Raw genomic sequence first — 9862 nt, 5'->3', positions numbered from 1 at the left:
GGCAGGCGGGGATCCCGGGGACAGGCGGGGATCCCGAGGACAGGCGGAGATCGCGGGGACAGGCGGGAATCCCGGGGCAGGCGGGGATCCCGGGAAGGACAGGCGGGGATCCTGGGGCAGGCGGAGATCCCGGGGGCAGGCGGGGATCCCGGGGACAGGCGGGGATTCCGGGGACAGGCGGGGATCCCGGGGACAGGCGGGGATCCCGAGGACAGGCGGAGATCCCGGGGGCAGGCGGGGATCCCGGGAAGGACAGGCGGGGATCCCGGGGACAGGCGGGGATCCCGGGAAGGACAGGCGCAGATCCCGGGGGCAGGCGGGGATCCCGGGGACAGGCGGGGATCCCGGGAAGGACAGGCGGGGATCCCGGGAAGGACAGGCGGGGATCCCGGGAAGGGCCGCGGGTCGCCTCGTTGCTGGCAGGGGCCCTGAGCGGGGAGCGGCGGGAGCCGCGGTCCCGGAGCCCCCCGGGCCCGGAGCCCCCCGGGCAGAGCCCCCGAGGGTGCCGGTGGCCGGGCTGTGGAAGGGGCCGCTCCAAGGGCGCGGGGCCGCCGGCGCTGCCCCGAGCGCGGCGCTGCCGGAACGGCGCGGCCCAGGGCGGAGCGGCCGGGCCGGGCGAGGCGGCGGCGGGAGGCCGGTGAGGCCGATGGCGGTGCCGCCGAGCCGGGGCCGCGGGCAGGGCCGTGCCGGGGCGGCGGCGGGGGGGTTTGTCCCGCCGCCAGCGGCGCCGGCTCCAGCGGCGTGCCAAGGGCTGCGGCCCGGGGCCCGGCTGCGGCCGGAGGGAGCGTCCCGCGCTGGGAACAGCGGCTCTGGGCCGGGCCGGAGGAGGAGGAGGAGGAGGCGGAGGCACTTGCCGGGCCCGGGATGAGCGCTGGCATGTATTATCTGAGCGGAGCTGATGTCTCTCACCGCTTTAGCTCTAGAATTACTCTGAGGCCCGGGAAGGCCCCGATGGCTCCGGCAGTGGAGCTTTTCCCAGCTGTGGGATCGAGTCCCCATGCCAGAGTTTGAGCCAGCTGGAGGAGAGGTGGGCCCAGCTTGGGATGTGCCCCATTGGCAGGTGGGGCAGGTGCAGCTGTGGGCTGAGCCGTGGGGTTTGTGCCCACGAGGGGCTCTCAGGTGGCCCCAATGGCTGCTTTGGGAGTTGGTGGCCAGGTGCATGTGGGAATGTTGACTCGGGGGTGTCCCTGAGCCCCCGAGTGCCGGCAGAGCTGTGCGGGTTCTCGCTGTGCAGCGGGGCTGGTGCAGCTGCAGGTGGGAGTGAGTGTGCAGGAGGGAACTGGCACCTCTGCTCAGCCTGGCCCTAAACCTGGAATGTTTTGTCCTTCTTGCAGGTCTCTGGTTCAGCCTGGGACGTTCTGGCCGGCCCAGAGTTGTGATCTGGACACAACGCCTGATCCTGTGTGTGGCTGGGGTGTGATCCAGCTGCTCCCAGGCTCCTCTCAGGCATTTTTAAAGCCAGGGCACCCATCCTGCAGCCCATGACCCAACAGAAACGGCTTTTCCATAAACCTTGTCCACAGCTTCCTGGGGAAGTGGGAGTCCACAGCACAGGGTGTCAGCCAGTTCTTGGGAGCTGCCAGCTGAGTACCCGGGGCAGGACTAAGGATTGCTCTTGCTCCTGGGACAAGCTGTGGCGTGGCTCAAATCCCACTGATCCTGGGAGCTCTTCGCTCCATCCACCCTGCACCCCTGGGAAACTTTCCCTTGCCGTTGGCCCCACTTAATTTTTGGGATTTGCGCTTCACGTGTGCTTCAGCTGCACCTTGGGCTGCCTTGGGATCCACCTACACCCTCAGGGAGTCTGGGGTGCCCTGGCTTGTTCTGGGGACGCAAGGACAGCAGAGGGTGCTTGGGGAAGGTGGCCCCAGCCAGACATGGGGAGCAGGAGCTTGTGTGGCTGTGCCCGTAAAGCTGGGAGGGGTCTTGGGAGAGGGGTGATGGTACAAGAGAGCAGCGTAACCTTTCCAGGGAGGAGAGAGCTTGGACATTCCTTGGGGAATCTGTGCCCTGGCAGCAGTGCTTGTGATGGTGGGGGTGAAGGAAGCAGGTGGAGCTGCTGTTTTAAGGATCCTGCTCCATGGGATCTGTCAATGGCCATTCCATGGGATCAGCTTGTGGAGGAGCGACTGGGAAGGGGGGGTTAGGGCCAGCGTTGTTCCTCTGGGCTCCCCTCATTCCCCTCTTGGGACAGGATTAGGATTTGGAAGGGATTTGGAGCCCCGGCTCTGCTCCAGGCCTGGTGCAGCTGGGAATTGCAGCGCAGGTGCTTCAGTGCCCTTGGTCAGACTTGGCATCTCCTCCTCTTGCTGCCAGATGAGCCGTGTGGCTCCTTCTCCTGCAGCTCCAGCTCCTGCCAGGCCTCCTCCCTGTTCCTTGGCAGCTGCTCCTCTTTGGCTTTTAGCACGGGGCACTGGAATTTCAGCTCTGCCTTTTGCAGGGCTGGGCTGAGAAACCCAGCATGTCCCCTGGCCTGTCCTGGACACTCTGATGACAGCGCAGGGTTTGAGATGCTCCAGCTCAGATCTTGACCCCCGAGCAGGGGTTTGGAAACCTCAGACTAGGGCTTGGGACCCTTGGAATCCTGTTGCACCTGAGGGCTCATTCCCTGGCTGCCGGTTTCCATTTCAAACCGAGGGATTTCCTATTTTCCATTCGAGTTTCTCAGGGAAAAGGCTGATCCCAGTCCCGACCAGCAGGACTGACGCAGGTTTGGAGTAGGGGCTCAGTGGGTCTGTGATCATGACCCCGTGTTGAGTTGGTTATAAAGTGGTTGGTTTTGCAGTCTATGGTGGAGTTTGGGGTGACGCCCCGATCAAACTGGAAGAGTGTTTAGAACAGGAGTTTATTTGGGGGTAGAGGGAGAAAAGGGTTGCAGAGGGACCGCAGGGTGGGTGTGGGGCTCTCCCTTAGGTGGGGAGGGGGTTGGAGGGAGCCCAGGTGGAGCTTTGGGGTCTTTGGGGTGTTTTGGCATCTTGGGCGTTGGGGCACCTGGCGGCTGGAAGAACCCAGTGCCTGCTCGGGGGTCCTGCTGACTGGGGGAGGAGGCGGCTTTGGGGAGGGTCCGTCCTAAACGGGGGATGTGATGGGAGAACCTTGCAGAGCCCAGGATGTAGATTTGGGGTCCCCTGGATGGGGTGGGTCAGTGGGGGTGGGATGTGTTGGGCGTTGGCGCCCCCTGGTGACTGGGAGGACCTGGCTCTGGGTTTCCCGGTGCCCGTCACTGGGGCTGGGCTTTGGGGGTTCCAGGAGTGGATTTTGGGGATCCTCAGTGCTGGGGAAGATAGAACAGGGAAACCTTATAAATACGGTTGCTTGGCAAAAGGTTCTGAAAATATGAAGCCTATAAGCAGAGTAGAAATGAAAGCTTTGAGATGTAGGACACTGAGCCTTGGTTGTTATACAACCATAAAACAATGGTCTGGCCCGCTGAAGGAGAATCCCTTTTGGTTGAACAATTCCCTTCTGCTAGCTGAGGGATCCAAAGGTCAATGCAGCAGGAGAAAAGAGTCTAAAGAGTCGCTTTTAAAGTTTAAAATGTCACACAGTGTGGTAATGTAGTGGTTCTTATAGGCTGTATGTAGATTCTGTAAGATTTGTGTCTTGTACCGGTTAGCCAGTGTAAATTAGAATATTCACCACAGAAAGAGATATAAGGTATTGTAACAGGAGCTTAGCTCTCGCTCTCTCGGTCTCTCTCTCTCTTGCTCTCTCTTTTGGGCCCGCTTTTAGCTGTGGCTGGCAGATTAGGCAAAGCTCTTGTACCCACGACCTGTGCAATAAACGGCATGTTTCAAGAGCTGCCCTGGACTCCAGAGATCTCTCTTGTCGCCGTCCCATCGGCTCCGACACCACAAGCCATATTTTGGGATCTCAGGGTGGGTGTTGTGGTGGTTTTGGAGGAATCCCAGGGTGGATTTTAGGGTTCCAGCACCTGCGGTGCAATGTCCTGGTTGGGGCCGCTGTGGATCAGACACGCCGTGGACATTGATGTGGGGCCCCAAAAACTGGGAAGGGGTCTCCAAAGCTCTCCCCCTGCGAGCCTCTGCTGCGTGTAGCTCCTGCGGGGAACATCTTCCACCCTTCCCACCTCCACCCCTTTGCCAAAACGTGGGCGTCCACTTGAGAGAAACCCCCAGACTGGGAGGTGTCACAGCCAAGGCCTGTCCACGTGGATCCCCTCCCATGAAACCATTTCTTGAGTTACTCCACCCATTGACCTCCAGCACCGGGGTATCCTCCCCCAAACCCTCCAAATCAACAGTTGCCTCCACGAAATTTGGGGACCCCTAAACCAGAAACCTCCCAAAATCTGCCCAGTGGGGGCTGCTTGCCACCCACCAGCCTCCAGAATTATGGTGTCAGCACCTACAACAACTCCAAAATCTGAGTCTTCAAGCCAGTGAGGAACAAAATTGGGGTTCTCTCTGCCTAGCACCCTCTAATGCAGGGTGCAAACCCTCCATAAATGCCCCAAATTAGAGTGCTCTCAACCCAGAACTCGCCTAAACTGCAGTTCCCCCACCCAATCCCTCCAATCCAGGCATTTCCCACTTACTGTTGCCCAGAATTGTGGTCTCCCCACCAAATATTCCCCCCAAATTGGGGTTTTCGAACACTGTGACACCCAAAGATTGGGTTCTTCCCAGTATCTTAGAGGCTGCTCCAGATTTTACAGCAGATTCCCTCCAGTTTAGTGGTGCAGCCTCACACCTGAGAGTCCCCCATTTTTGCCACACCCTTGGTTTTGGGCTCTCACCTGGGGGGCTGGGGAGAGCCTGGATCTATGTGGTTACCCAGTCATTGTATGTGCCCGCAGTCACTGATCAAGAATTTTGCCCACCCCACTGCCACCTCAGACTGATCCCCAAAACTGGGATATACTCCCCAGAGTCCCCCAATTCTAGGGCATCTGCTGCCCACAAATTTGAAGTTCCCCCACCTACAGTCACCCATATTTAGGGCTACCCAACACATAATCCCCCCCAATTCAGGAGGTACTCCCCAAGTTCCCTCCCAAACTTGGACCCCCACACACATCCCCCCCAATCCAGGAGTCCTCCCACATAAGTCCTCACCCAGAATACCCCAGTCCAAGGGTCTGTCCCAAAATTGGTACCCCCTTCAAATATTGGTTCTTCCTCACCACTGTTGAAATTTGGGTTACCCCAGCCATCACTGCCCACAAAATCGAGCCACCTCCTCCAAAACCTCCATTTCCTCCAACCCTCATGTTCCCCAGACCCCATACCCCCAAATTTGGGTTTGTCACACCTACCACCCAGAACATGCCCAATCAAGGGTTCCCCCACCCATCTCCTGCCGAGCTAGTGTTCCTGCCAACTCAATCTTGGAGTTCCTTGCCAGCACCACACAATCCAGGGGTTTGAGTTCTACACATCAGCCACATGTTCGCCCATTGTGGCATCCAGGCAAGTGATTGGCTCTCTGACAGGCTGTGGGGGACATGGGGACATTTGGGGATCACCATGGGGGGAGAGATTGGGAGGTCAAGATGGGGGAGGATATGGGAACAGAGGATGTGTGGAGCCCATCAGCCAGATGTTTACCCAGGGCAGCATCTGGTTCTCCAATAGGTTGGAAGGGACACTGGGGACATTAAGGGGTCACCTTGGGGGGAAGGGGGGATGAGGAACACCACAAGGACTCGGGGACATGGTGATTGGAGACATTTGGGCCAGGGATTGTTTCTTCAGGTGCCTAAGTGGTACATCAGGAACATCTTGGGGTCACCATGGTGGGTGGGCAGATGGCGGGACATGGATGGGATGGAAGGTGGGGGAGGGGTGTGGGTTGCCATGGAGGAGGACATGGGACGACTCACTGAAGGGACACAGGGGCATCATGGAGGGCATAATGGTGATGATGATGATGATGGTGGTGGTGGTGACGTTCATATGATGATGATGATGGAGATGGATGATGAAGATGGTGTTGGGTGATGATAATGGAGCTGATGGAATTCACTGTGGTGTTGATGATGAAGACCAAGGTGTGAGTGATAGTAATAATGATGGTGACAGTGATGGTGGTGATGATGATAGTGTTGTCAGTGTCATGGTGATGGAATTGGTTGTGTTGGAGTTGACTGGTGACAATGATGTTAGCGATGAAGATGAAGGTGCGAGTGATGAAGATGAAGATGTGGGTGGTGTGGTGGTAACAGTGTCTATGGTGGTGTGTAATGATGATGCTGTTTGGTGGTCTTGATTGGGGTTGCTGGTGAAGATGATGGTGTGACTGATGAAGATGATGACAAAGATGGTGCTGATGGTGGTATTGATGACAAAAGTGAAGGTGTCTGTGATGAAGACAAAGGTATCAATGATGAAGATGATGGTGTGGCTGATGAAGATGATGAAGGTGATGATGGTGTTACTGGTGTCATGGTGACGGTGTCAACGGTGTTGGATGATGAGGATATTGGTGATGGAGTTCACCATAGTGTGGATGAAAGCGTGAGTGATAAAGATGAGGTATGTTAGGATGATGATGATGATGGTGTGACTAGTGTCATGGTGATGGTGTTAATGGTGTGGGTGATGAAGATGAAGGTGATGAAGATGGCAGTGATGGTGCTGTTGGTGTTGTGGTGATGATGACAGGTTGATGATACTGGGTGATGGTGATGGAGGTGAGGATGATGAAGATGATGTTGCTGTGGGGATGAGGTTGATGATGCGGGTGGTTGTGGTGACGAAGATGATGGTGATGATGAAGGACACCCCTTGGCTACTTGTTGAGGGCATGTCACATCTCGATGGGGACCAGCAGTGACAGCGCCGAGCCTCAGAGACCACGTTGTGCTCTGGGACCTGCAGGAAGTGGGGGTGGATGGTCACCAGGAGATGACCGGGCTGGAACACTGAGGGGACACATGGGGACACCCAGGGGGGTGGGGAGGCTCCACTGGTGTTGGGATTAAGGAACAGCACTTGCCCATCCCAAAATCTGTCACCTCAGGAGAACTTTGCCATGAGACAAGCACAGAATGGAGCACCCTAAGATAACATCAAGGTGGGACAATTGTCCGGGGGTTATCTCGCACCTTGGGGGAGGTAAACAAAGCTGGGGGAGCAGAGTGCATCCCGAGTGGTGGACAGGGAAATCCAACCAGGCATCCCTGCTGGAATCGGCTCTGACTGGGTCAAAGGGAATTCCAGAGGGGAATACGGCGACCACCAACTCACGGCCACCAACCCCAGAAACCTCTGGCTGAAGAGAAGAGAAAACCTGAGCTGGGACTAATTAGCACCCAAGGCCAGAAAATTGTTTACCAATGGCATTAGAGAGCTGTGTAGCCCTTGAGCACCAATTCCTTAGTTTGCTAAAATGGATAAACAGGGAAAAGTTCACAATGCCCTCAGGACCCCTCACCACTGAGAAGCTCCGGGGGAAGAAGGACCAACAGAATGCTGCTGGATCCATGGGTGGTGCTGACCTTCTGATTGATCTCCCTCCCTTCCTTCTCCCTCTCTTCCTGCCCTTCTCCTTCCTCTCCCTCACATTTCATTGTCCAGTGAATTCTGTACTATTGACTTTGGCACATGGTCCCATTTGCCCCTGAATTTGGGCAGAGGCACCTCAGGGATGGCATCTGAACACCCGAGGATCCTGAAAGTGACCTTAAGCCCCTCATTCCCGACAGGCATGAGCTCAGGAGTGCTGATCCTTGGGCAGGGAAGCACTGTGGCTCCCAGATGGACCAGAGGAACCAGGGATCCAGGCTCCTGTCCCTGACCCAGTCCTGCCCTGACCCCAACCTGTGCTCCCTGGGGATGGGGCTCCCAGAGCCCTGGGCAGAACCCATTTCCCTCCGTGCCCCAAATCCTGGGCACTGCAGAGGCTGCTCTGGGTGCCCCTCGTCCCTCCCAGGTGTGGGGGGACATTCCAGGGTGTCCCAACCTGCCCTGTCCAGGGCACCAGGGAGACAGACACCTGTGAGCCTCTGGAGTGACTCTGTTCATGGTGGGAGAGGAACTGGAGACTCCCAGGTTTGAGAGAGCAGCACAGAACACACAAGGATTCAGAACACACAGGGTCATGGGAACACTCAGGGGCACGGGAACACACATGGGCATGAGTACAAGCAGTCATGGATAGACAGAGTTGCTTTGCTGAAGGGGTTTATTGATTCTTCCAGGGAAATTCCCAGGGCTCCCAGGGGATCAGGGGGGTTATCCAGGCATGATCATCTCCTCATACCGCTGGAGAGGGACAGGACACGAGTGTCACCACCAGTTCCAGGCCTGAAAGGCAGAGCCCAAATTGGGACAAATCCCGGTGTCCACTGGGACACGAGAGGGCCCTTGTCCCCACCCCTCTCTCTGCAGGGACCTGCAGCAGGAGAAGGGATTTGGAGCCCAGGATACACCTGGGACTGGACTTGGCTCTTGAGATCCATGTGCCTCCCAGAGCCCCTCACCCTGGAATATCCCAAAAGCTCCCGCAGCCCTCCCTGCTCCCACAGGGACACTGGGTGTCCCCAGAGCCCCCCAGTGCAAGGAAAGCCTTGGGGACAGCTCTGGCCACCTCAGCCCACGACATGGGTCAGGGACAGCCCCCTCCATGTCCCTCTGCCATCCCCAAGGTCTGCACACACCAGTGGGATCAGGGATCTGCCCTGGGCCCTGAGGATCTTTTGTGGGGCAGGAGATCCCCCAAGATTTCTCACCGAGGAATCCAGAGGGGCAGCCAGGCATCACTCCCGCAGAAGCTTCACCTGCTCAGCCACAGGGGGCTGGGGAGAAAGGCAGGGTTAGAGCCACACTGGAGGATACTGGGGCATGTTGGGACATACTGGGGCGTGCTGGTGTGTACTGGGGCACCGTCGGGTGTACTGGGGTGCACTGGGATGCCCTGGAGGGTCATGACCAGGACAGCGGAAGCTCTGGGCCCAGCACAACTCCAGGTACCTCAGACCTCTTCACTCGTTGGACACCATATCCATGCTGTAGAGAGATGGGGCGATGTCACTGGTCACTGGGGTGTCCCCAGACCCAGCAAGGCCTGGGGGGACCCAGCCAGCCCCCACTTCCCACACTGGTGCCCCAATTCCAGGACTTACCCTAATGCATCCACCTATACCTCGTCCTAAGTCCGCCTGCAGATGGAGAGCAAAAGGTTAGTCCGGAATGGGGCTAAGTGGGCTCAGAGGGTCACAGGTGTCCCCAGGCCCTGTGGCAACCCCCAGCCAGAGGGGGAAAATCCCTTTTGCTCCCCCAGTCCCACTCCAACCAGGTGGCCATGAGAGGGGAGGGTTTGGGCTGAGCAGAAAAACTCACGGTACTCACATTGCCAATCTTAATGCCACCAGCTTGCTGTGGAGAGACCATGAGATGTCACCAGTCACTGGGGTGTCCCCAGGCCTGGTAAAGGTTGGGGTGACCAAACTGGCCCCCAGTTCCCACACTGGTGCACACAGCTCCAGGACTTACCCCGGCACACAGAACACCACTGCCATCCATGGCCTAGGGAAGGAGAGGAAAAGCTTGGTCAGGAGTGGCCCCAGTGGGGCTGGGGGGCACACAGGTGTCCTCAGCCCCCCCCGACCCTGGCTGTCCTCTGCTCTGAGCAGGGGCTGCCGGGGATTTGGGGACGCCAGTGCGGGGTGAAAGGCAACGGACTGAGGGGAAAGACTGGGAAGAAGACCCTGGGAATCCTCCTGGGGGTGGCATTTCCCACTTTGTGCCAGTCCGGCCCGGCTTGGGACAGGACCAGTTCAGCCCAGTTTGGCCAAGTTCAGCCGAGTCTGCGCTTGAATTAGTTTGGACCTCTTGGTCCCATTTCAGCCTAGGTTGGGATTGGCCTTTGTCCTTGGGTGGGAAACAGAGGAGATGCT

The 9862-nt window shown here is 57.9% G+C and overlaps 1 non-coding gene across 1 annotated transcript; it reads left to right on the top strand.

Moving 5' to 3' along the window:
* The first annotated feature begins 856 nt into the window (after nucleotides 1-856).
* On the top strand, nucleotides 857-940 carry LOC136303599 (small nucleolar RNA SNORD45). Its single transcript, XR_010724262.1, has one exon. It is a non-coding gene; the product is annotated as a small nucleolar RNA SNORD45 (small nucleolar RNA).
* Nucleotides 941-9862: the final 8922 nt, after the last annotated feature.

This window comes from Chamaea fasciata, unplaced genomic scaffold, assembly GCF_029207755.1.
Source record: "Chamaea fasciata isolate MVZ Bird 193981 ecotype frontalis unplaced genomic scaffold, bChaFas1.0.hap1 SCAF_38, whole genome shotgun sequence".
Classification (NCBI taxonomy): domain Eukaryota; kingdom Metazoa; phylum Chordata; class Aves; order Passeriformes; family Sylviidae; genus Chamaea; species Chamaea fasciata.
The sequence above is the reverse complement of the archived record's forward strand: the minus strand, read 5'-3'. Positions and strand labels throughout refer to the sequence as shown.